At 44.4% G+C, this 26,462-nt stretch overlaps 1 pseudogene; it reads left to right on the top strand.

The window, feature by feature from the left end:
* LOC148474584 (dual specificity tyrosine-phosphorylation-regulated kinase 2 pseudogene) overlaps window positions 1-25,808 on the top strand; it is a 29,284-nt pseudogene extending 3,476 nt beyond the window's left edge.
* The last annotated feature ends 654 nt before the right edge of the window (window positions 25,809-26,462 follow it).

Raw genomic sequence — 26,462 nt, 5'->3', positions numbered from 1 at the left:
GATCCCTGTTTGCAGAGCGTAGCTTATTTTTGTGTTTGTACCTCACACTGTCACATCTGAGCATACTCAAGATATGCAATTCGGGCGCTGTTCCACTTAAGGCTGAAGAAGGGTAACTGAGCTGTAACCGGGGCATTCACACACGGGCGCAGTTCAGTGAGGGCATGTCGAAAGGGCTGTGCCAAGTCAGACTAAGCGCAAATACAGCTTTTTTCTGGTGTATATTTTGCACCAAGAGGCTGTTGCAAGTATGCCCTAGTGATGATGAGTAGCAAACCAATCTTACACATAGGAGCAGGCACATATGGCGAAGACTGTATATGCATTTATTTTTATATGCCCTCATTCAATATGAACGGATTGTTAAAGCTTTTCGGTATTACGGGCCTATTTATCATTCAATATATTTGCGGCATATCCCAAAAAAATACCCGTTAATATCACTCCAGGGTCGCATTGAAGTATGCTATCATTGATACATGAGCCCCCTAGTGAGACAAGTCTCTGGGTATTTGTAAGAAGAAAAAAAAAACAAGAAATAGATTTAATTTCAATTGAAACTTCGGTTGGACGGGAGTTCCCGATTTAGGCTCCTGTGCCAAGAGCCCCCTAGCTGCACCCCCTGGGCCCTGTCCTCTGTCCTTTTTCATTTAAAAAAAAACAAAAACAATTGGACATCAGAACAGAGCTAGTAAAGTTTGTAGTGGGGTAAAATCCTTTCATAGCTCCTTCTAAATAACTCTACCAGCCGTCACTTTATATGCGGAATGGCTGCCTTCTCCAGCCCCTATATTATTCATGCCCTGGAATCTATATTAGATATTAATATACACAATGGGCAAGGGGCTCTTCCCCTTCCCTCTCCTCCATCTTAAGGTAGCTAGGCTGCCGCAGACTGTGCGGCTTTATAGTAATAGGCTGCACACAGCCCCTGCACTGCACTGAGGAGTAAGTGTAATGTGCGGTGTGTTAACTTAAAGACCGCACATTACACCTCCTCCATGCGGTGCAGGGCTGTGGAGCCTATTACTATAAAGCTGCACAGCCCTGCCCTTCCACGGCCACCGATCCTTTGAAATGTTTTTTTTGGGGGGTGAGCCGCCCCCTTGGTGCCCCCCCCCATTGCGACGCCCCCATGACAATGGGTCTTAATCTGAGATAAACCTACTCCCATTTGCTGAGCGTATCTTGTGTGTGTTTGCAGTCTTGGATGGAGTGTACATAATTACGAGAGTCATATATGTTTCAAGTGCATCTCCACTTTTGACAGAAGCAGTGTAACTGGGCTGTCATGGGTTCTCACTTAAGCTGGCCACACACTAGACCAACTTACATCCAACCAGCCAACTAGTTGATTGGTTGGAATGAAAATCTGGTAAGGTATGAAAGCAAATGACAATCAGCAATTTGCTCCCAAACGCCGGAAAATGAACAAAAACTGTTGTTTGTACAAATTGTTTAGATCAAACATTTAACAAACTTTTCTGATGACCATTTTCATCTGTTTTCTGACATTTAGGGGCAAATTGCTGATCATCATTTACTCCCATACGTTACCAGATTTTCATTCCAACCAATCAACTAGTTGGTTGGATGAAAGTTGGTCTAGTGTGTGGCCAGCTTTAGGCAGAGTTCATTGATGGCTTGCTGACACTACTGCAGGCCAGGCAGAGTTAGGCGGAAGCTTAAATAACACACTTTCCAAAAGTATCTTTTGCATAAAGTATAAGCCAGTTGAAATTCTGTACAGATACCAAGTATACGGATAGGGGTGCAGCACAAAGATGCATACAGGCATATATTTACATTTATTTCCATGTACACAAAGCAGGAGCATCTAAGGCATTTATAGTCAGCTCTGCAGCAGTCATAATAAGTTTAATCTAGGTTCAGTCACTGCTGTAGTATGGAACCACATCCAACGCTGCCTTACAGAAATTCCTTCCTGTACCTAGAGCATAGCAGACATGCCGATAACCAGCTAATCTTACTTAGAATCAGTGTTAGACTAACTCTGACGCGTTTCACCAAAGATTTCATCAGGGATGATTTACACTGCAGATCTTATATGTGACATCACCACATAAAAAGATATAATATATAAATTAGCATATTACTAAGTAAATAGTACTCTATTCGCACCCGGTCTTAATTAATAATTGTAGTAATAATGGTACCTAAGGCCATCACATTCCAGCAGGAAAGGTAGTTCTGTGTATTTACTTTGACTTTTCATATTTATCATAAACGGTTAATAGAAAGGTTTCTCATTCACCAATAGTGTTTTATTATCTTTCCAATGTAGTATACATTTTTAGTCATCAGCTTCTAGTTAAAAGGCTCCACTTTAAACATTTACTATTAAAAAACAAGAAGTAGCAGGTGCCTATTGCATCGTTAGGTGCTCTGATGTTTGTTACTATTGTTCCACTCATGAAGGCAGAGCCTCGAAGCTATAACTGCAGGTATCTTACAGAAATGAAATTAATTCTTATCAAGGAAATTACATCTGTAATGATTTATAAAATAGATGATCACATTCTATAAAACAAATAGTCCTTATAAATTACATTATAGGTAAAGATAAGGGTCTTTTTATATATATATATATATATATATATATATATATATCTGTGTGTGTGTGTGTATATGTGCATATATGTATCTTTATCACACACTCAAATGATAAACCGTGGCACTCCTTGGCAAAAAGTCCAAAAACATGATCTAAATAGGTAAATGTCCCTATTAAACCTAGTGATCTTCAAAGCAATGAAGTGACCACATTGAGGATTGAAGTAAATTTATATAAGCAAAAAGTAAACAAAGGCGCCTTCTAGTGCAATACCATTGGTGTTCATAATACAGGTTGAGTCTCCCATATCCAAATATTCCGAAATACGTTTTTGTTTTTTTGGGGGGTTTTTTTTGCGTGGTTGAGATACTCTTTGCTTTCTGATGGTTCAGTCTACACACACTTGTTTAATGCACAAAATTATTAAAAATATTGTATAAAATTATTTTAAGGCTATGTGTATAAGGTGTATTTGAAACTTAAATTAATTTTGTGTATGTACAAACTGTTTAATGCACACCATTATTAAAATATATTGTCTAAAATTACCTTCAGGCTTTGTGTAGCAGGTGTATATGAAACATAAATGCATTATTGCTTAGACTTGGGTACCACCCCAAGATATCTCATTATTGTTTACAAATATTCCAAAATACGGAAAACTCCTTTACCTAAAATGCTTCTGGTCCCAAGCGTTTTGGATATGGGAGACTCAACCTGTACTGTGATAGTAACAATCGGTAGTGAATAAGTCCCATACCAAAAAGTATATCTGGTCTGCTTATCTGAACCAATCATGAAAATGAACTTCATTGCCGTGTCCTCTTTATCCACGTAGTGCCTCAAAGGAAGATGGAAACTGACAATCTAGTGTAATATGTTCACACAAAAATAGTATTTATTAAGACACATTGGAGGAACCACTGTAATGTGAATAATTGTTTGCTTTATTTAATTATATGTAGAAGAATTCAATTAGATACCACTGGAGAATAGCAACAGCCAATACCAGAAACACCAACAGCAGAGGTTAGGATGAAATATGTATAGCTCAACGCGTTTCATCCTAAGGAATATAGTGTCAGTCACACTTCATCAGGAGTTTAGTGTAGTACTAGTGTCTTTCAAATCTGAAGCAAAGCTAATCCCATTATTTTTATATAAATAAGTCTATATATTTAGACAAATGTGAGCTAATTAAATAAATACCAGCCACAATGTCTTTTGATTCTCATTAAATAAATATGTGCATTCAATTAGATTAATCCCTTTCCTAGCAACATTGCGTGTTTTCCTACTAACATCTGTTAGATTAGTAAATAGCTTCATATATATATGTCGTCTGATAACTCCAATAGAAAGAACAATACTTTCCCACCCCCTCTTTATTATCCTGTATTAGAACTATAATTTCTCTTTGGCTCTTTTCATTTAAATATGGTTTTGCTGAAGTATTTCTCATATATAATTTATAGATCCTTTTAACTGCTTTGTAGATATTGAATTGTGATATACAGAGTATAGTATATTCAAATTTAGATCTGATGTTAAGCCATGATTTGGAGTCTTAGGGGTAAATTTACTAAAGTGAGAGTTTTTAGAAGTGGAGATGTTGCCCATAGCAACCAAACAGATTCTAGCTATTATCTTCTAGAAGGTGCTGGATAAAGGATAAGTAGAATCTTATTGGTTGCTAAGAGCAACGTCTCCACTTCTAAAAACCCGGACTTTAGTAAATATGCCCCCTAAAAATCTATAGAAGGGGCTTCATTTTGAGCATATGGTTTCTAATGAAATAAAATGTCAAACCCAAGTAGAACGGAAATGCGTTGTCTGTAGCAATTGATAGCAGAGGTTGTGAATGATCCAGTGAGATAATCTCATTGCTGTTTTGAGGACGATTTATTTTCTATCTGGGTTAAACTAGCCACTATCACACAGAATTGTGTTTGCCTTCAGGCAGTGCATTTATAACTTATGAATTGTTATGACAAATGGAAAGGACAACATCCCTCAGTTACCAGAGCAGGTTTTCATGAAGCTGCGGACACTCCCATAACCTCCCCCCATGACCACAATCTGTAGTTGTACCTGTAGCTAATCCCAGCCAGGCGAACACGTCATTGTTCTGCGTGCCACTTTTATCTCTACTGCTTGGTTAGTTCACACTGGACATTTTAGCTTTGCAGTGAATGATTGGGGATTCCCTCAATGCTGTTGAATACACTTTGTAGTTGGACCCAACAGTTATGCCTTTGTTGGACTTATCCTAACTTCCCCTCTTACAAAATCTGTCAGGACTACTTTATCACTGTCTACCCACAACCCTGTAAAGGTTCCCACATTAGTTGATTTTGCCCTGGTAGATTTTCTTCCAAAGTTTGACCTCGGTCTCTGTACTGTCCCATGACATGGAGGTGATTCTTCAACATATTGACCCTTGCGATATTGTAGCTATTGAATTCAAACCAATGTCAAACATTAAACATATATACTGTGCATTTCAAAGTTCACTCATTCATTGCTTGTGAAGGAATAAATGGTAGTGATGGTTGAATTACTTGACGTTCTCCTTGTATAGCCTAAAGATCCCTAAGAATGTTTATACATAGACCAATGGTATCAACTCGGGTCCCCTAAACACAATTGGAGGGTTCTGAAAGTTTTGTATGTAAAGTACAAGAACTTTTGCATCCATTTAAATAGCCTTCTTGCAGCGTTTGAGAAGTTACAGCAAGAAATTACATAATTAATTCCCATGCACGTTACTTCATTAGGTTGAATGTGCTACTATAAAGACTTTTTGCTGGAGACTATGGTTCTTTTTCCTTGAGTTTGACCCTTTCCCATATTTTCCAGCCTTCTTTCTGAGAATGACATTACTACAAACATGCAAGGTACGTCACAGAACGCCAAAGTCTTATGGCGCATACACACGGTCAGACTTTGTAGGACGATATGAACGATATAGTTTATCGTTATATCATTCATATCGTCCATTTTTTGGCCCCTTTTAACCCCCCAAACGATGGACAATGCTCGGGCATGGATGGTCGATAACGACCATCGCCTGTGCATGCCGTCCAACCTGGTCGATATCGACCAGGTTACTATAGGGACCCACGATCGTTGATCGCGGGTCGTTCCAGTCGTTTGGGGGTTGGTGGTGTGTTTGATGATCGATATTGATCATCCAGCACATGCAGGACAATCAGACAACAATATCATTATCGTTGTCTGATCTGACCGTGTGTATGCTCCATTACAGTTGCCCTGTCAGCTACACAGAGCGGAGGCAGCCATTTTGGGAGCTGAAGCACTATTCAGCAGAGTGTTGCATTGCTTCATTAGGAGCCTCATGAAATGATTAGTTGTTGATGTACTACAATATGTGCCTTCAGAGAGGCTGCTTTACGTATCGAGTGATATCTGGAGATGTCCCAGGTACAACATCAGCTCTTTTGTTTACCTGTATGGTTCCTGGTAATATGAAATACAGAACATAGTTACTGTACTTCAGACCTGTCATCTTGTTTTCTCTTTTTGTATATACATTCACTTCCTTTTGTACTTTTCTATTCTTTACCCACTGGTAATTTTGCTTTGCTTGTCTCTGTGCCAGATTGTACAACAAACATATTCCATGAGATTACAAAAGGTTGGAAGCAGACGGGAGGCAGGGTAACACATCGCCATCCTCCCAAAGGCCTGTTCATTGTTGCTCCTAAAAGGCAACAAATATTTCTTTAACCCGAACACCATACAATACAGGCTTTCATGAGGCAATACTGCCAGAGGGTGTTTGTAGGTAGACCACACACATGTATTACACCACTCTGCTGTGCGTTTTATTAACAGTTTTGTCAATTAACTGAACTTTCTGGTTATCCTTTCTTGGGTATTTTAATGGACCTAAAGTGATTTTGTTTTCTACTCGGGTTGTAACCGCATTTATATAACATTTCTATTCAGATTTTGTAACCTTCTTATAAAGTTTTTCAGAAAATCTTGGATGTAAATGAACTTTTAGGGCCTGCTTCAGATCCGCACACAAATGCCATCGCAGCCGCCATCTCTCACGGATCACAATTGCGAAAATATGCTAATGTCTCCAAAGCTTACCCATGTATAGGGACACCCACTGCTGCCTTCTCATATCCGTCCGGCGACAGGCAACAGCGTAACCATTGGGAACATAGACGCAGATCTGGCAGCCACGCAGCTTCTGATCAAGTCTGCCCAGCCTCCGGCTCTCCTGACACGATGAGAGCTCTTATGCTGCAAAGGAGATCACAACAGTCCTGGTACACCTGCATTTGCCTAGAGCCCCCCTTCACTGTTACCTGTCACCCACTTTACAAGTGCATCCTCTGTCAGCGCAAAAAAAATAACTGCGTGTACAATGACTAACAATCGCTTAGTGTACGGAAACATCGGAATTTGCGTGCAGATCTGAATAAGGCCCCTGAGAAATGTCCAAAATGAATTATTTGGGATTTTTCAGTGCCATATGGGCAGTTTTTTCTTATAAGTAACAATAGTTAAACAACTATGTATATGGATTGTACGTGTATGGTTTAGGGTTTTTTTAGATATATTTTAAATCTAGAGTTATGGAAAATATTCAGAATGCACTGTATACAAGATTTTTTTTAATAATGCTTATTACATTTTGTCCGCCAATGTCTAAAATATTTTTGTAAACTGTTTCTGGATAACAGATTTAAATATAATAGTTCCTGTAACTGTGCTATTGAGAGTGGGGGATGGGGCGGGGGGCTTACAAATCTGGTTCAAAGACAAATGCTCAGTGGTCCATCCAAATAAAAGTTACAAACTGCAATATTGACTCATGAAAATGATGTATTCCCCAACTGTGCAAAATATAACCCAGACTTCTGCTTTAAGTCCAAATTTTACTTACAAGCAATACTGCCAAAGGATAGCGCTCTACTATCCATCAAATAACTTTTACAGTGTTCTCTATTGAATGGGATATTTCATATTGCTCAGCAGAAAAGAATTGCATTGTTATCCTTCCAGTGTAATGAGAGACAGGTAGCCAAAAATAGCTCCTGGGTTCACTTAAACTCTCTGCTTATATAAAACTTATCAGACCGGTTATGGCTGCTGTTTTAGATGGTTGGCTTCAGAGCCTGTAATTTTATGGCGATCCTGCTGTTGTCGCAAGCTGAAGAACAATCCTTATGCTGTTGGTTTAAGTGTTCCCCTTAATCCTGCTGGCAGGGAGGATCTTGGTACACATTAATGGAGTCATATAAATATGCAGCAACAATTCTTTATTGTCACAGGCCCATATTCAGAACATTGACTTATTTTGAAAAATATACATTTCATTTAATACAAGGATACCTCCGTGTCTTAGCGATGTTGTAATGAAATGACTTGGTAGTGCCGTGCCAGCATTTTTCCATTGTCATTATTCCGGTGGTCATTGAGTGACGCTTTCTAGCTAGAACATGTGATTGCGATGAGCAGTAGGCTTCCTTTTTTTTTTTTTTTTAAACAAGATTGAAGTAGACCCTTATTATAGAGGGTTTGCGTCTTCTCATCAAATCAGCTGGCAGTATAACGGTCCTTGTGCTCCCAACTTTGGTAATGTCACAGTAGTGTACTATGTCCTAGGGTTTGAGCAGCCTCAATCTACTAGCTCTGCTTTCAATTTGTGCTGTCTGTCCAGTCCATTCCCGCATGTGCGAATATTCTACAGTTCTGTCTGGCTTGTTGTTAAACCCTACTCATGCACGTTATATTGCCCCCATTATAAGGATGTTCCTATTTGGAATGCTTTAAAGACTTTGCATAGACGTATACAACAGCTTTCATGCAGAATTACATGGCGAGGTGTGTCTACTGCCAGGTCACTCAAATGTGTGTAGTAAAGCAAGTTAAACTTTGTATTTTTCTTTTTTAAATGCATATGATTTTCTGCCTTTTTTTTTTTTCATTGTTTGTATTGAGCTCCTCGCACTTCTGTACTTATGTCTCCATCATGGGTTCTTAAGGCCCACCTAGAAATTCCTGGCCGCTAATTATAATGTGGGCCAGGAGCAAGGTCAGGCTGGGCAATATGTAAGCAGTGGGTCTATCAATAAGCTGGTGGGTAAGAATGTATTGTGCATTGCACGACACATAAGGACGGGGAAGTCGATCCCGGTTGTTTCTGAGTCCCAAAAATACCCAGGATTATAATCATTAAATCCCGGGTATTATGGGATTCAAAACACACTGTGGATTGGGCTGGGGGAAGGGGGATAATACTTTCCTTCTCAGTTCCAGTCTCATTATCTGCTCCTCTCTGGCTCTCCCAGTTGCCCATAGAATAGATGTAGTGCCATAATGTAGTTGCTTTCAGTCACTGATCGGCTTGGAGCATGGTGACATCATCACCATGTGGTGCTCTCCAGGCCAACCAGTGACTGAGAGAAGCCGCATCACAGGACTCCAGCCCTTCTACTGCAGCTGGGCCTGGAAGAGGACCAAACAATGTACCTGCCGACAAGAGAAGCCCCGTCTGACCACCGCTGTAAGTGGTAAGTGCTAGGGAAGGAGGATAACAAGGGGGGGGTCAAAGTAGTGAAGTTTAGGAACTGAGTCATATCCCATTCAATAAAGGAAAAACCTGCACACAAGTGGCCTCGTCTGAAAGGATCGGTGGATCCTCCAACAAAAGCCTGGCCTTATACCAAGTGCACCTGTGAAAGCAGCCGTGAATTTGCAGCCGCAGGGGAGCCATTAGGACGTTAATAAAGCCCTCCCATGTCTCCAGTAGCAGTTCCGTCCGCTTGTTCTAATGAAGCGGAGACTCCAACTGCTCCATTCTAATAGCAACGTATGATAATATGGTTATTGGTGTGGCCAAGATTTTGTCAATCGTCAGGGCCTGGTTGCTCCTTATTAAATGTGGGATTTGAATACTAGAGCAATTTCATATTTGTTTTTTTTGTTACATCTTGGTTGAAGTCAGTTTTCTATTTACAACAGCAGTCGCATGATCAGTCATTCATAAGACCACTAAACATTTAAGTACTTTGAAGGAACGTAAGATGCTTACTGTAGTATTTAAACATAAGAGCACAGTATGACTTGTTCTCAGTTGTTGGCAGACAGCTGGTTTACATAATGCTAGGACACAGCCAGGGTTGTCAAGAGTGTGTGTGGGGGGGGGGAGCAGGGTTTAAAGCCCAGTATCACCACCTCGCAACACACAGCACCCCTTGTTCAGCGCCCACCTTTGTGGTGCTGTAAGTACTTTCATATTTTTTCTTAAGGGGGCGTGGCTGCACCTTTCACGATTAGGCCACGCCCCCAATGAGTACCCCGTGCCTGGCCAAGGTTTCTATGGTACTGGACACAGCTCAAGTAAAACCCACAGAACTTATACAGGATATCCACAAATGCCCCTCTCTCTTCTCTGACTGCATTTGTTAGGACAGTTTGCATTAAAGAATTCCATTCATCGTGGATAGGTTCAGCTATTATTTGAATAGTTTTTGAGTTTTTTTCAAGGTAACAAAACCTAAATTGACCTTAGCCGTTCTCATTTTATACCATGTAGTCTATTGTTAGGTGGTTGTTTTCATTGAACCTGTTTATGTTTCGGCATCGGCATCAGCGATGTTACATTTTTTTGTTCTTTTTCAAGTTCACATTTTTGCATTCGTAAGTGTCCTTGGAAACACAACCTATCCACCTTGTGTTTATGCACCATCCTCCTTATTTGTACAGAACATTTAAATAAATATATATATTCTTCAAGTTTATTATTTTATGTTATTTTTTTTCTAGTGTGAAAGGTCTGTTCCATAACTCCAGCGTCACCTTCTGATTGTGCCTGGGCAAAATACTTAGATCTTCTGTGGCTGCCGCTGGTTTAATACCGGCATCAAACAAACCATAAAGCACCATATAGGCTAATGGGGGCACCCTCCTAGGTTGGTACAGGATTTTATGGCAGCACAGACGTTACCAGAGGACCTTTCTCCCTGCAGCACAATAAGCTAGAGTGCGTCCTTACTTCTTTTGGCAAATTTGATCACAATCATTTAGGGCTGTAAATCATGTTCTGTATGGCTGCGGGTTCTTTCATATTTGCTTTGTAGCTTGTGGACACCTGTTAGGTGACTTTCAGTTTCCTTAAATAAGTTTGCTTTTGTTTTGCAGAAATGTTATCATCCCGGCAATGAGGCAATTAACCACACTCTGGCCCTGATTCAGAGCCGGACGCTCTGACCAGAGCGCTCGCTCTGAACCAGGGCCCACCTCCATTAATATGGAGCGTCCTCCTGGACGCTCGTATAGCTGTGGGTCACCACCCACAGCATATACGAGCGTGCAAAATGATGGTCGCGATGGTCTTGACCATCGCGACCATCGGAACTGCGAGTGAAAGCCTGCGGTTGGGCTTCTCAACCGCAAGGCCAGGAGTGATTTTGGCCCTATCAGAGCCAAAATCACTCCCACTGACATCACTAGTGATGTCAGTGGGGCCGGACCCAGACGGTAGGCGTTCCCTTGGGAACGCCTCCGTCTGGCAGGCACGCCCCCGGCACGCCCACCAAAGGGGGCGTGCTGTCAGTCACCATCGACAGCACGCCTCCTTTGATGAGACACTCCGAGCGAAGGAAAGTCCTTCGCTCGTCGGGTCTCGCGCATGCGCATGACGGAGGGAGCTCCATCGACCCACTTGCGAGCGTACTGCCGCTCGCGAGTGGGTCTGAATGACCCCCTCTGTTCCTTATCTATACAAAGTATACGTTTTGCTGTAGGAGTTCTACACTTAAGAGGGGACTCTGTGGGGACTTATGTTCTTGTTCTTTTATCCAAGTAATGTCTATGATTCATAGCAACCAATAACATGTCCGCTTTCATTAGTCTGGACTGCAGAAAACTGATACTGGATTGGTTGCGTTGGGTTTTGGCACCAGTCTTTATAAGCATTATTTGACTTTCAGCAATGGATATACCGTATCCAGAACTTTTGATCACCTAAATTTGCAATAAAGGCTAATGGAATTCATGCAGCACGTTTTTGCTGTATTTATCACTTCCATTGCTGGAGTAATACTGTGCAAGTGCTTCATTGGGAGAGCTACATACATATGTGCCATTGCCAGATATCTGTTAGCAGGATGACTCGACTCTGCAATACAGCATCTATAATATAGCAGCCTTAATACAGGCACTCTATTATGTACGTAACGGGAAATGGATGCTCCGCAAGTAGAGCTCGATGTTTCACATTCCTTATTGACACTACAGATTTCTCCTGCCGCAGACTGTAAAGGCCCCATCACTCTGCTGTCATCCCCTTCAGCATAAAAGAAACACTGGGTTTACCTAATATAGTTAAATCAACATGCTGCAGTGCGGAGCCCAAACATTAATAATCTCTGTTATACACAGAATATTTGCAAATAGAAGCTGCTAAAGGTTTGCTTCAATATACACACATCTGTCATACTTGTATGTGTGCTCATCCTTGTGCTATTGTCCATACAGTTGGGAGTCATGGGCTGTTCACATCCTTCTCTTGGATTGGACAGACTCACTACATTCCCATATATTCAGCCTCTTACCATTGTCTGACCTGTCCTTTTGCATCATTGGATTATGTAGAGGTGAAACTGAGCTACACATACAGCACATTTACTCCCTGTTCACCAAGTTTGTATGTAACTGGGGAATGATGCTGAAGAAATATAATAATAATAATAGTACAAAAATCTACCTGCTTTTATGCCTTGGAATCTAATTTGAAAAAATAATTAATAAAATAAAGTAGTTTATACACAAGTTGCCTTAATTTTGTTGGCTGTATTAGTCCATAGTCATGGATATAAAGCCTATCCGTTCTATAGGATCCTGTGTCATCACTGAGAGTGCAGCCGATCAATTCACTAACAACCAGTGACATCTTCGAGAATAAAGCCAATCGTTCAATAACAACCATTGAGAGCACTTACCCCAGGAGCGTATCTATAATGGGTGCGGGGAACACGGGCCCCTGGGTCCAGGTGGGCCCGGCACCACACACCCTGCACCCATATTATTACTTACCTCTCCGGAGTCCCACGTCTTGAAAATGGCCGCAGCGGCCATTTTCCCGTCATTTGCGCATGCGCAGTACAGGGAAAATGGGCGCCGCAGCCATTTTCCCGGTGACCTGTGCATTCATTATAGACTCTGGGCATATAAGGCCGTGCACAGCTCAGTGCGCTGCCGGGTGGAGAGGAGGGGGCCCGTGTCGGAGACTGCACACGGGCCCCCTCCTCACTAGAAACGCCCCTGACTTACCCTCCTGGTTCCTAGTGATTGATAGTCTCCATAACTGTGACTATGACTTAATCATACAAATTGGCTCCCTGCATTATGTGTTGTTAATAACCAGGGACACATGCATCCTAACTTGCCAGGGACACATGCATCCTAACTTGCATCGACCATATTGGGATGCTACATCATTCTCCTTTATGGACTATGGGTCTGATTCAGCATGGATAGCAAGTGCGATTATGTACGCAGACGGACGATTGTGGCGTTCTGCACATACGAATGCATCGCAGTGTGTGTGCGCGAACACTCCACTGTGATCACAGTGACTACGCAGACCCAGCGCAGAGTGATTGACGGGAAGTATCGTTTGTGGGGGGGGGGTCGGCGAAACTAAGGGGGCGTGCATAAATTAGCCACTGCGATGCCATAAGCAGCTTGGCCTTTCACTGCATGCGACAAGGTTAGCAATTCCTGAGTAAGGTCAGAGCTTGTGCAAGTGTGCTTCAGGCTGCGATGGTACTCCATGTTACCGATGGTTTCGCTGTCTAGCTGAGTATTACGGATGTGTGTAAGGTAAGGTGGATGTCCTTGTTCTGTGACGGCATAGCGATCGCAGAGGATTAGCATACCTTTGCAGTGAGACTGCGTGCGTGATCGCTATTGTAATCGCAGTTGTGAACCGTACTGAATCAGGTCCTATGACGTTACAATATAATACTATCTTAAAATGTTTTGCACCCTGTTTTAAATCGGTTCTTCATCTATAATAGAAGCAAATCATATAGAAGATTTATTAAACCATCCAAAGACGATAAGTGGAGGAGTTACCCATAGCCTCCAATCAGATTATAGCTATCATTTATCTAGTATATTCCATGAAATGATAGAATCTGATTGGTTGCTCAAGTCAATACTTCCACTTTGCTCTTTGAAAGGCTTTGTAACTGTCCGTCATCAGCTGATAAAGAGCAAAAGTAGCCTTCACTCCCCTGACTGTGATCGGGTGAAAAGATGGCGGCTGCGTTTTCTCCCAGCGATTGTGTATATGCTTTGGTTGCCAAGAAGGCTGCTTCCCACAGGCATTTATGTTGTTGTTTTTGTAATTTTTAGGTAGAGCGATAACAACTTAAGTCAGCCACAGGCAAAAAGTCTATGTAGAAATTGAATTTCCGGTAATGTCAGTGACAGCCTCTGAGGACTGACAGCACAAATCCGTACATTTATAACCAGTAACGGGGCAGTGGTCTGTGGCTGAATGGCAGCGTATCTGTCACTGAACAGTACATGATAAACTCTTTGCATACTTGATTTGACGCACAGGCATTGTATCCAGGACCGGGCTGTGAATATATCACGTCTTGTAACACGGAGTCACAGCTGGAGGAGATAATGCTTTTGATTGCTATCACTGATTAATTTAGATGACATTTTCCTATACGTATATCTACAGTGTACGGACCTACTGTATGTATGCAGCACTTTTATTATTTCACGATGTGATGAAATCTGTAAGGCCATCGTTACATCATGTGTGAGAGCGTTAGAGCACTAATAAAAGTGTTACTATTTTAAAATCTTTTGTACTGAGTGACTTCTTACATGTTGGGGAGTTGTAAATTGGGTTTTTAGTGTATTACATTTTGTCCAGTTTGAATTTTCTATGCTATAGTAGGATATAAACAAAAGTAAGAAAAGAGATTCGCCTGCATTACAGTCTGTTTAACAATAAATAAAATATGGCCTTAAACATTACACACATGACTTTACCTTCTTCTCGTGCCCCCATTGGTACTATCTGTATCGCTATAGTAATGGCATCTAGTCACATGGGGGTCTATGTACTAAGCCTTGGAGAGAGAGATAAAGTACCAACCAATCAGCTCCTAACTGTCATTTTTCACAGCTTTTAACAATCACAGTTAGGAGCCGATCGGTTGGTACTTTAACTCTCTCCAAGGCTTAGTACATAGACCCAATGATTTGTTGTCTATCTGGTGCTGATATTATTGACAGTCCTTGGTCTGATCACTGCACTGTTAGCATAACATCTGATGTACTACAGAATTCTCAAAGGTACTTTTGAAAATCCCCCACTTTAAAGAAACCATATCTCCTTTCATCCAGGAATACTTAGATTTTTATCTTGACAGAAACTTTTCACAATAAAGCTGCTTTACGGGGTGCAAACATAAAATATGCTTCGCATCCTAAAAAAGAACCAACAGTCCCTTACCTTGGATGCATTAGGGGCCCATTTATCACTAATCACACTTGCAGTGCTATCTGGGAGCAATATTAGCATTGCAGGATACAATTATACTGCCCAGATGTATTAAATAGCACACGCAAGGAACAGGACCCCGTCTCCTTGATGTGCTTAGAGTGACCACATCAGCAGTCTCTTCACTCATCAGCAGTCTCTTCACTCCTGTGAAAGAAAAAGACATCTTGACTGGGCCCCACAGTATGTACCCAGCTATGATCATCATATACTGATACAACCAGAACATTGACTGAGGAAAAGGTTAAGGGCAGCACAAAGTAATCCAAGCTAAACTGGGACACACTATACGATATGTACTCAGCCGACAGCACAACGTGAGGGAACAATATACCGCAAGCGCCGTACACACTACATTATCCGGTGTATGACCGTGCAATATACAGTATAGTTCCATGCGGCATCATAGAATACAATGTCCCATCTACCGTGCAGCTTAGCAGATGTGACGATGCAATGAACGACCACCGCGCATGTGCTATCGGGCGTACACGCTTTACGGTCCGCTCGATATTGCATTCTGATCTGCCTCGGAACGATATATTGTGTGTGTGTTAAGATGCTGCCCAACTTATACCAGTGACGCCTCAGTATAAATCCACAGATTTGCATAAAAATAAATGTTTGATTTTCACGTGGTGATAGAACTCTACTTTCTACAGATGTTGAAATATTTTCTTTCATATGTTCTCAAAAAATTTAAATAAAATGTAATCCACAGTGCATGATGTCTAACACATTTCCTGTGCTGTATGTAACGTTACACGTCAAATAAATCATAGTGCCTTGTTACTATATCCCAATATGGGTCTGAGTTTATTTATTAATTTATTTATTTATTAACAGTTTCTTATATAGCGCAGCATATTCCGTTGCGCTTTACAATTGGAAACATTTATAGAACAAAACAGGGTAATAACAGACAGACATAGAGGTAAGAGGGCCCTGCTTGCAAGCTTACAATTGATACACAAGGATAGGTGCTATATATATTGCAATTTGGTCCGGCCAGAATGCAGAGTTTCTTGGTGGGCTGCATGATCCAGTCACACAGGAATGTCGGCCAAATGTCAGGAGTATGTGAAAGAAAGACAATATGTGAGGTTATGTGTGGACTGTGAGAGGGGATGTAATAAGACATGGAAGCTATGAAGGTTATGTGGTCAGTTCTGGAATCTGATAAGCTTGTCTGAAGAGGTGAGTTTTCAGGGAACGCTTGAAGGATTGAAGACTAGAGGTAAGTCTTATTGTGCGTGGTAAGGCATTCCATAGAGTGGGTGCAGCCCGAAGAAAGTCCTGTAACCGGAAATGGGAGCAAGTAATGCGCGGGCATGAGAGAAGCAGATCTTGTGCTAAACGGAGAGGTCGGGTTCGGAGATATTTTGAGATGAGTGAAGAGATGTATGTTGGTGTAATTTGGTTAATGGCCTTATGTGTAAGTAACAGTATTTTGTATTGAATACGGTAGAAAACCGGCAACCAATGGAGGGACTGACAGAGCGGGGCAGCAGAAGATGAACGTTTGGCAAGGAAGATAAGCCTCACAGCTGCATTCATAATGGATTGTAATGGCGATAGCCTGTTTTTGCGAAGACCACTAAGGAGACTATTGCAATAGTCAATGCGGGAAATAATGAGTGCATGGATTAGAGTTTTTGCAGTGTCTTGTGTGAGATATGGTCGAACTTTGTATATGTTTTTTAGATGTATGTAACATGATTTTGAGACAGATTGAATGTGGGGAACAAAGGACAGTTCAGAATCAAGGATGACACCAAAGTAGCGAGCTTGTGGGGTGGGGTGGATTGTTGAGTTATCAACAGTGATAAAGAGATCAGATTGGTAACTGTTATTGGCCGGTGGAAATATAATTAATTCTGTTTTACAAATATTAAGTTTCAGGTAGCAAGATGACATCCAAGTTGAAATGGCAGAAATACATTCAGTGACACGGACCAATACAGATGGTGATAAATCTGGAAAGGATAGGAAGATTTGAGTATCATCCGCATACAGATGGTACTGAAATCCAAAAGAGCGGATTAGTTTGCCAAGAGAGGTGGTATAGATTGAGAATAGCAAAGGACCTAAGACAGAGCCTTGCGGTACTCTAACTGATAGAGGTAGAGAAGAGGAGGCAGAATCAGAAAAACGAACACAAAAAGAGCGATCAGATAGGTAGGAAGAGAACCAAGAAAGAGCCCTTAATGTCACGACCCTGTCTAGTTGTCACCTTTTTGCCTTGGGACTTACCCCTGTCAGCTTCCCCATGGATCTGTGTGTGTAATTTGCTTGGGGGATTTGCTCTGATTATTGCACCTGGCCTCTCCTCTGTCTGTGAGCACTGCTAGCCCTGATTGGAATCACAGGTGTGGTTCTGATTCTCAGAGCTGCAGAGATGAATACTCCCTCTGCATGTTGTGCCTTCCACCACTTAGAATGCTACTACCAGACCACCTGTCCGTATCCACCAATTGCTGCCAGACCCATGGTATATATATCCTCTCCTGATAGCATTCTGGGCCTGAACATCTCATCTTCCCGTGGTGTATGGTTCATGCTGTTTCTGCATTCAAGTGTATCCCTGAAACCTGCTACAGTAATACCTGGCATCCAGTCGTCCTGTTACAGCAATACCTGGCCTGTGCTCTGCTGCTAGTCCTACTCCTGGTTGGTCCCTGGCACTCTGTAAACCTGCATCGTGTCACCCTGCCTTGCTTACTGCTGTGGATCAACTCCTGCTCCTTTTACCTACCTACTCCCTCCCTGAACCTAAAATTCCCAAACCTACCCATTCCTTCCTGAAACCTGTTATTCACAATTATCCTATCCAGCCTGCACCTGAGTTCCAACCTTGTCACAGCATTTCCGGATCACCCTGTTTAACCCTCATCTCAGCATTACCTGATTTCCCTTCACGTTATACCAGTTCAGTCCACATTGTTCCAGTCCAGAGTCAAGTTCCAAGCTCATCAGTTCTATCCACGTAGCCACCCAGCTACCAGCGTCTACCCACGGCTATCCAGCCGCTCCACATAGCCACCCAGCTACAGCATCTACCCACGGCTATCCAGCCGCTCCACGTAGCTACCCAGCTACCAGCGTCTACCCATGGCTATCCAGCCGCTCCACGTAGCCACCCAGCTACCAGCGTCTACCCACGGCTAACCGGCCACTCCACATAGTCACCCAGATACCAGCGTCCACCCACGGCTATCCTGCCGCTCCACGTAGCTACGCAGATACCAGCGTTTACCCACGGCTATCCAGCCGCTCCACGTAGCCACCCAGCTACCAACATCTACCCACGGCTTCCCAAGCCACAACAAGTAGCTTCCACGCTACCATCCGTCTGTAAGCCCATCTACTAGTAACCCGACCAGCTCAGTCAGCCTACCTGCCGGTCCCAGTCCGGTCCCTCCAAGTTCCTTCTGGTCACATTCCAACGTCTCAAGTTTCCAGTTCCAGTCACTCATCACCAAAGGCAGTTCTCACTGCTACCCACTTCTTATAATAAAAGAGCTATTCATCTACATCATCTGTGGTTCCAGTCATGCCGGCCTCCGTTGAAACCCGATCACCACCTGAGACAGGTAACTCGCAGACACCAATTGTGACAGAATGTTCAGGCCCAACGATGGTGGCGGATCAAGCACCTACTAAGGGAATAGATGCTTTCCGTAACCTGGTCACCCGCTTGGATTCACAGGAGGCCATACAGCATCAAGTGCTACAGCTTTTGCAAATCCTGAATAACCGGCTAGATGTTACCCAAACCTTACCTCAACCCCTAACTACCTTCCATCGACTGCTGGAACAGCTTCAGGCTCTACTCAGCAACATTTTTCAGATAATTCCTGAATTTCTTAGAGCTGCCTCTGTCTCGACTAAAACCTCTGCCTTGGAATCCCTAAGAAACAAGGATTCTTCCGAACCAAGTAATGTCAGACATCATAGTTACCCACGCCCCAAGCTCTCTGTGGCTGAACGCCAGCGGCGCAAAGATTTACAGCTCTGCCTCTATTGTGGGAGTTCTGACCACTTAATTAAAGACTGTTTCCTTTGCAACTCCAGCAGTGGTTCCAAGTATCAACGTCTCAGTGCCCGTTCCGGTCGCAGCCCGGATTCTGCCCGTTCCGGTCGCAGCCCGGATTCTGCCCCTTCCGGTCCCAGCCCGGATTCTGCCCCTTCCGGTCCCAGCCCGGATTTTGCCCCTTCCGGTCCCTGCCCGGATTTTGCCCGTTCCGGTCCCTGCCCGGATTTTGCCCATTCCGGTCCCTGCCCGGATTTTGCCCGTTCCGGTCCCTGCCCGCATTCTGCCCGTTCCGGTCCCTGCCCGGATTCTGCTTGTCCCAGTAGGGGACTCCAGTCAGCAGCCCCAGGAGGGGTTTCAAGTCTCGTACCCCAGGAGGGGTTTCAAGTCTCGTGCCCCAGGAGGGGGTCTCAAGTCTCACGCCCCAGGAGGGGGTCTCAAGTCTCACGCCCCAGGAGGGGGTCTCAAGTCTCGTGCCCCAGGAGGGGGTCTCAAGTCTCGCGCCCCAGGAGGGGGTCTCAAGTCTCGCGCCCCAGGAGGGGGTCTCAAGTCTCATGCCTCAGGAGGGGGTTTCAAGTTCCTGTTATCAGGGAAAAGTGTCTTGTACTACAAAATCTGATTATGGTTCCTGTTCACCGTCTCCTGCATATATTGTTCCAGAAGATGACAATCTCTGTAGTCTGTTCTCAGCTTTGATTGTTGATGCTACTGTCTCTAGCTCCCCAGGACTCCTTCCAGTTCCATCAATTGGTCCGAATTCTGAACATCGGTCAGCTTCAGTTATTTTGACTCCTCATCAATCGGAGCATCCTCAAATTTCCTCCTGCCAGGCACCTGAAAGTGCTCCACAATCCTTGAACACACAGGATTCGTCAGATACTTCACCATGCATTTATTTTGATGGGGACTTATCTCAATACTATGCTTTATTGAAACAATTCTTCGGTATGATGACTTCTTCTCTGCCATGTGGAGTCAAGTCTACTAATATTGTAGAGTTTGTTATCTCATCTTTTCAAGGTAAAGCTTGGGACTGGGTTGCCCCTATTTACAACTCCAAAGATCCAATGCTTCAAAATATAAAGACTTTCAGTGAAGCTGTTGTCAAAGAATTTGGTCCTTACCCTGTAAACCAAAATTCTAGCGAAGTTCTCAGTTCCAAAATATTGTCCAAGCACTCTGTTTGTGCTACCAAGAATTCGTCCTCCACTCCTCTGAAATCCGAACAAGGTCAAGTTTTCAAGGGCCAGCGTGCCGAATTCCAGGCATCCCAAGAGAGCAGCACTTTTGAATCTGTAACCCAGAACATGACTTGTGCACACACCTCCTTGTCCCCTTTCTGCTACTGTTCCTCCCAAAATTCTGATCCTGTCCTTCCCAGCCACATATTTCCACAGGAGTTACCAAAGATTCCTGGTCCGTTGGTTGGCACAAAACATTGTCGCAGCAAAAAGAAGAATCGGCGAAGGTCTTGAACTGTCTCCTTTGTAGACTTTCCACTCCAAGTATCCCAAGAAATTGGGAAGATGTCTGAAGAAAGTTTTTGTTTTGGTGTCCGGAGTCCACCCATAAAGAGGGGGGTACTGTCACGACCCTGTCTAGTTGTCACCTTTTTGCCTTGGGACTTACCCCTGTCAGCTTCCCCATGGATCTGTGTGTGTAATTTGCTTGGAGGATTTGCTCTGATTATTGCACCTGGCCTCTCCTCTGTCTGTGAGCACTGCTAGCCCTGATTGGAATCATAGGTGTGGTTCTGATTCTCAGAGCTGCAGAGATGAATACTCCCTCTGCATGTTGTGCCTTGGTGGTGTATGGTTCATGCTGTTTCTGCATTCAAGTGTATCCCTGAAACCTGCTACAGTAATACCTGGCATCCAGTCGTCCTGTTACAGCAAAACCTGGCCTGTGCTCTGCTGCTAGTCCTACTCCTGGTTGGTCCCTGGCACTCTGTAAATCTGCATCGTGTCACCCTGCCTTGCTTACTGCTGTGGATCAACTCCTGCTCCTTTTACCTACCTACTCCCTCCCTGAACCTAAAATTCCCAAACCTACCCATTCCTTCCTGAAACCTGTTATTCCCAATTATCCTATCCAGTCTGCACCTGAGTTCCAACCTTGTCACAGCATTTCCGGATCACCCTGTTTAACCTTCATCTCAGCATTACCTGATTTCCCTTCAGCCATTGTCACGTTATACCAGTTCAGTCCACATTGTTCCAGTCCAGAGTCAAGTTCCAAGCTCATCAGTTCTATCCACGTAGCCACCCAGCTACCAGCGTCTACCCACGGCTATCCAGCCGCTCCACGTAGCCACCCAGCTACCAGCGTCTACCCACGGCTATCCAGCCGCTCCACGTAGCTACCCAGCTACCAGCATCTACCCATGGCTAACCGGCCGCTCCACGTAGCCACCCAGCTACCAGCATCTACCCACGGCTAACCGGCCACTCCACGTAGCCACCCAGATACCAGCGTCCACCCACGGCTATCCAGCCACTCCACGTAGCCACTCAGCTACCAACGTCTACCCACGGCTTCCCAAGCCACAACAAGTAGCTTCCACGCTACCATCCGTCTGTAAGCCCATCTACTAGTAACCCGACCAGCTCAGTCAGCCTACCTGCCGGTCCCAGTCCGGTCCCTCCAAGTTCCTTCTGGTCACATTCCAACGTCTCAAGTTTCCAGTTCCAGTCACTCATCACCAAAGGCAGTTCTCACTGCTACCCACTTCTTATAATAAAAGAGCTATTCATCTACATCATCTGTGGTTCCAGTCATGCCGGCCTCAGTTGAAACCCGATCGCCACCTGAGACAGGTAACTCGCAGACACCAATTGTGACACTTAAGACCTAGGGATTGTAATGTTTGTACGAGAAGAGACTGGTCAACAGTGTCAAAAGCAGCAGAGAGATCTAGAAGAATTAGGAGTGACTAATGGCCTTTAGCCTTGGCAGTGACCAAATCATTTACTACCTTAGTCAGTGCTGTCTCTGTGGAGTGCTGGGAACGAAAGCCAGACTGAAGTGGGTCCAATAAGTTGTGGGTGTTAAGAAAGTGTGTGAGGCGGGTGTAGACAAGTCTCTCCAGTAGTTTGGAGGGGCATGGGAGATAGGACGGTAATTAGAGAGTGTTAGGGTCAGAATTTTGTATTTTCAGAATAGGAGTAATCACTGCATGCTTGAACAGTGATGGAAAGATGCCAGTAGAAAGAGAGAGATTACAGATTTTAGTTAGGGTTGGGATGAGCACAGGAGACAGAGCTTTACTAATTTGTGAGGGTATAGGATCTAGAGGAGAGGTAATAGAGTAGGAGGATGAGAAGAGTGTAGATACTTCATCATCGTTTGTGGGGTCAAATGAAGAGAATGTGCCAGAGGGTTCAGGTAGGGAATTGAGTAGGTCACTAGCTGATGAAGAGAATAACATTTCATTTCGGATATTATCAATCTTGTCCTTGAAATAGGAGGCAAGATCTTGTGCACAGATAGTAGCAGGTGGTTTGGGTGAGGGAGGGGTAAGAAGCAGTTTAAATGTATTAAAAAGTCGCTTGGGAGTTGCATAGTGGCTTAACTAGGGTATTTGGAGTCCAGGACAAGGTGAAAACGGACGACACCCCCCCATCCACCCCACTGTGCGCGTGCTGCAAAAGTGGGTGTGACCGCAAACCACAAAGGGCGTGGTCACTGAAAAATGGGACGTGTCATGACACCACTGTTTCCCGTCACACTGGGAGCATTCCTTTCCATTCGATATCCACCTTAAGGCCCTCAGTCGTAGTGGCCCTTATGCAATGCCTCCAGTAGTAGTGCCCCTCATGGAATGCCCACTGTAGCTGTGCCCCTTATGAAATGCCCCCTGTTGTAGTGCACATTATGCAATGCCCCTTTATGCAGTGCCCCTTATACAGTGCCCATTATACAGTGCCCCTTACACATAAAACAGACACACATTATACTTACCTGAATCCCCGCTCCTGCGCCTGCCGCCGTCTGCTCCTCTGGTCCCGCACTATGGCGTCTCTCCCTTCACCCACTAAGGGAGCTAGAAGGCGGAGCTCATGAGTGACCTCCGGCCCTGGGTGTAGCAGCCAATGTGAGTCTGTCTGACTCTTATTGGCTGCTAAAACAAACACACCGCCGCCGGGTAGTACAATCACTGTCAGTGAGTGTACTACCCAGGACCAATGGCAGTGTTTGTTTTACTGTTTAGTGCGGACCACATTACACACTAACTACTGACGGCGGCCAGGGCGCGTGCCCCTACCCATCCCCACTTAGTTATGCCACTGGGGTCGCACGCTGCTGCCACTAGTATCAGCCCTTACCTTGCTGTACAGGCATGGGTCTGACTGTATGAGGATCTGAGACACCCACTCTGAGTGTCTTCAGGCGCTGTAATACAGTCTGGTGCATCTTTAGATGCACCATCGAAACTTGCGCCAAGGTAAGGTGGTAAGAGCAGATTCTCCATCACAGCACGGCCTCTAATCTGAGTGATTGAAATGTCTGAGTAAGAAACCACTTCAGTGACATTCCCATAACATGGGCCAACTCTGCATCTGAATATGGCGCCCAAGATGGCTGCCTCAGATGGTGCTGCCTTGGGCAGGATGAGCAACTTGTGGATTTATTCATGTAGTGCATATCACACCACACATGTTTCAGTGAGCTGTATTTGTTCATTGTATGGTATTTCACACACTGTAACCTTCGTAGTGGGTCCAAGATGGCTGCCTCACGTGGTACACCCTGGGTGGGATGAAAAATACTTGGATCTGCTGGCTATGTAAGGCCCCTGCTCTTAGATTTAGTACTCTGGAACTTACCCATGGGCTGTAACTAGGGTAGTGCGACCATTGCCATGGCATAGGGCACCGCAGGGCAGGGGGAGCTGTTTGAGCCTGTCAATTTTCTGTTTTAATCATTCTCACTTGTAGCTTCCTCTTCTTTTATCCCCAGCATCTCCTGGCCCTTTTTCAGGTGCACTATCTTTATAAATTGGGATGGGGGGTGTCAATGCTCTCTCTGGCACAGGGCACCAAAAAGTCTAGTTACGGCTCTGGGGTGACCTATGTAGCACACCCAAAATGGCTGCCTCGCCTGGTACCCTTTGTGTGTGGGATATGAAACCCGTAGAAGTTATTACCCAAAATGGCTCCATCGACCCTGCAATATGTCCATCATACCCACTATGTTGACTGTTTTCAGTTTGTTTTCTTCTTTCTGTAATACTAAACCTCTGCGCTTTGTTTCTAATGCTGTAAAGCGACTTTGAGTCCTGATGGAGAAAAGTGCCGTATAAATAAAATTATAATTATTAATAGCCATCTCATAGGGATTGGGTACGGGATGCCAGTGCTCAGGATACCAGCAGTCAGAATTCCGATGCTGGCATCCCCACAGGGTTAGGATACCTGCACCTGTCTAACCCTCTCCACCACAGCCCAAACCTTACCTTCCGCCTAGTGCCTAACTCTTCCCCCTGCATCCTAACCCTCCCTCAAGTGCCTAACCCTCCCCCCCACAGCCTAACCTTCCCCATAGTCCCTAAACCTACCCCCCCTTGCAGCCTAACCTTCCTCCTAGTGATTAACCCCTAACCCTCCCCCCCACAACCTAACCTTCCCCCTAGTCCCTAAACCTACCCCCCCCTTGCAGCCTAACCTTCATCCTTGTGATTAACCCTTAACCCTCCCCCCAACCCCAATAATTCTGACTGGTGTCGGGATTCCGGCACCAACAGCCGGGATTTAAGCTACATCCCACTCCTAGTCATCAGGAACACCCAATACATTTCTGTCACCGTGTATTTCTCAATTGGAGCTGCGCCTGTGTGCGAACGGAATACATATGGTCTGCCGACAGCGACAGACCAACACGGCTGAAAATCCCGATCGTCCCCAGGTAAGTATGAACTAACCTAAACCCCCTAACCCTAACCTTCCCCCCAGTGCCTAACCCTAATCCCCCCTCTAAGTACCTAAGCCTAACCCCCCCTTCCCCGCCTCCTAAACCTAAGTCCCCTGGGAGGTGCCTAACCCTAAGTCCTCCCCGGGGGTGCCTAACCCTAACCCTCCCTGCCCCCTAGCCTAACCCTAGCCTCCCAGGGGGGTGCCTAACCCTAAGTCCCCCCCAGTAGCCCTAAACCTAACCCCCCCCGTGGCTGTCCGCAGCGGCGCCCGGCATCTCTTCGAATGGGACGCCGGGCACCGGTCTCCCGGCATCGGTAAAATGACCGACGTCTACATCTAGAAGCTGGTCATTTCACCCTCGCCGGGATATGACAATCGGGAAGCCGGCTGTCAGTATAATGTCAGCCGGCTTCCCGATTGCATACCATGCGTACACGCCATGGGACAAATGCGCTGTACAAGTTTTTAGAGATTTAAGCGCGCGCGCAATAGCAAAGAATCCCTGCAACTCCGATAACTCTGTGCTCTCCCACTTGTAGAATGCCAATCACACGGGAAGCCACTTCCACAAGAAAAACACATGATGTGCCACAGAATCATGACTTCAAATACCATCTTGACTCAACTGTTAAATTTGTAAAAAAGCGAGTTCTCACATTGGATAAATGTCCCTCGGAGAAAGAAAAACATAAGATGATGCCTTCCGGGTGAAATACATGGCCACTATACACCATTCAGATGTGACTTCTCGAAGTAGGACATTTTTGAGAGTTGGTTGTGGATCATATCTCCCAATACTCCAGTATCTCTAAAGGCCATAGTCCAACTCCTCCACATTTTAAGATATTTTGGTAATAGTTTTCAAGTTTCGGAGCTTCTACAGGTGAGTGATACCATGCATTGGGTTGCGTAAGGATATAATTGACTAATTTGACAAATTGGCTAGTTTGGGTTGTGGTATTGGGGAGTGTGTGTTGGTGAATGGGGTGATGCGTGTGTAATACACAGTGGGGGGGTGACTCGGGGGGGGGGGGGGGTGTTCATGCATAGGTGTGTGGGTGTTGGGATGTATGTGAGTGGAGGTGGTGGTGTGGTGATTGTAGATGTGTTGTATGGTAGGTGTGTCTACTGTCTGTAATTTGGTGACTTCGAAGTGTTGCCCAAGTGTGAATATGGTGAGAAAATAATAGGAGGAGGGTTAATGTTAAGTGGAAAAATTTTCATCTTCCTGCCTAGAGATGATATTGGAGTCCAAAAGAGATCACTAAGTGGAAGAGTCAGAGAAGTGAAGTCATGAGAAGAGACCAAGAAAAAGGCGACCAGAGAGGTAGGAGGAAAGCCAGGTGAGGGTCGTCTCATGCAAAC

The sequence above is a fragment of the Taudactylus pleione genome, unplaced genomic scaffold (genome assembly GCF_031769625.1).
Source record: "Taudactylus pleione unplaced genomic scaffold, aTauple2 ptg000828l, whole genome shotgun sequence".
NCBI classification, from domain to species: domain Eukaryota; kingdom Metazoa; phylum Chordata; class Amphibia; order Anura; family Myobatrachidae; genus Taudactylus; species Taudactylus pleione.
Note: the sequence above shows the minus strand (reverse complement) of the source record. Positions and strands in the feature narration are given on the sequence as shown.